Below are 1,588 nucleotides of genomic sequence, written 5' to 3'. Positions count from 1 at the left end.
AAACATGCCACTCCACAATCCTCCAACTACTTCCTGTCATCTTCTTCTTTGTGGGTTTGGCCAATAGTGACATCCGGTTGTTGATCATGTGACTCACGTGAAGTGAAAAAAGTTTTTCCTCTGCAGGTTTCTGAAACAAACCGATTTAGATACGGCCAAAAAAGAAAAATCACCTCATCTGAGTGTAACCAGGATAATTTTTTCAATTTTTGATTAGATTCAGTTTTATTCATTTATTTTTATTTAAAAATTAAAATGATCTTTTCCTTAACTTATTCAGCACAAAATAAACCAAGAGAGATCAAAACAACACACTGTTCTCGCGTGGTTTTAAAGTCACATGACAGCTGCTGCTCATGTGGCTGATGAACAGCAGCCTAGGTAGGAGATGCTGGAGGGCAGGTAGGTCTGCTGTGTTTTCAAAGCCTTTATCACATATCTATGTGCAATCACTCACTCGATGCCTTTTACCCTGCAGACGTGCGATGGTTGAGCCAAACGTTGTAGCAATCACACGGTTTGTCAAGTGGGAACTGGTGAGTTCTGTTTGTTTTGGGAGCTAGGGTCAGTATGGTCACTGGTCTGAGTTTGTTTCATCATTTGGATGAAACTGAATGAGTATTTGCGTAAGTTTAACTAATGTAATGGAAACTCATTTTACTGCAGTAATTTGAACGACGTGTAAATGATCATTCAGGCCTGTTTTATACAGGCCAGGTTCTGTTCCAGATTCCCATTCCAGGATTCTGGATCTGGGTTCAGTCCCAGATCGTCTGTTACCATAGCGTCCAGACAACCCAAACAGCGGATCACAGAAACATCACATCCTATCAACTTCTTCCAAATTGGTGGGAGACCTTCAGCCCAACAATCTTCACTCTGGACTGGACCACAAAGAAGGGAACCAGCAAGAAACTGGTTGAACTTCAGTTCAACCAGTTTATCAAAGTTTTATGGACTTAATTAACTGTTATGAATAACCTCTATGTATATATTGTAAATATTAACACATTTCACTAGTTTTGCACCATTTTGTTTGTGTTTATACAAAATGCCACTTCCTCCAGAAGTTGAATCTAATCTAAGAACTATTCTGATTTGATTTAACTTTGATTTATTTAATCATTCTGATATTCCTAATGTAATATATTATGTTACACAAGCACCAAACCTTTTTATCAAAAAATACTTTTTTTCTAATTTGGCTTATATTCATCAAGCACATTTATTTTTGTGATGTCAAATTGCAAAATTATATGGTGAATGGAAACAAAGATATAGAGAGAAACAAAGTCCTGAGAATTTCAAGTGAACAAGAAGGTTAACGGAAACCAGCATTTCATCCCAATAAAGGTGGACAACAAGCCTGCAGTGACCATCCAAGGAAAAGAGACATGCTATATTGAACTGCGCACACACACGCACGCACACACACACACACACTCTGAGTTGGCTGCTGGTCTCTGGGAGCAGCGACAGCAGCGGCTTCCTGTCGGGTTTTCTGCTGTCTGGATCCTCAGGAGGCAAAAACACGGCCTGAAAATAAACCGAGTCGCTTCTAGAAAGAGACAGAGCAGCACATGTTGAC

The 1,588-nt window shown here is 39.4% G+C and overlaps 1 long non-coding RNA gene across 1 annotated transcript; it reads left to right on the top strand.

Annotated features, from left to right (window-relative positions):
- Window positions 1-253: 253 nt before the first annotated feature.
- On the top strand, window positions 254-899 carry LOC106952974 (uncharacterized). The gene is made up of 3 exons (XR_001426091.1): window positions 254-402; window positions 479-536; window positions 713-899. It is a non-coding gene; the product is annotated as an uncharacterized LOC106952974 (long non-coding RNA).
- Window positions 900-1,588: the final 689 nt, after the last annotated feature.

This window comes from Poecilia latipinna, unplaced genomic scaffold (genome assembly GCF_001443285.1).
Source record: "Poecilia latipinna isolate Pla-1442-1.1 unplaced genomic scaffold, P_latipinna-1.0 Scaffold551, whole genome shotgun sequence".
In the NCBI taxonomy this organism is placed as follows: domain Eukaryota; kingdom Metazoa; phylum Chordata; class Actinopteri; order Cyprinodontiformes; family Poeciliidae; genus Poecilia; species Poecilia latipinna.
The sequence above is the reverse complement of the archived record's forward strand: the minus strand, read 5'-3'. Positions and strand labels throughout refer to the sequence as shown.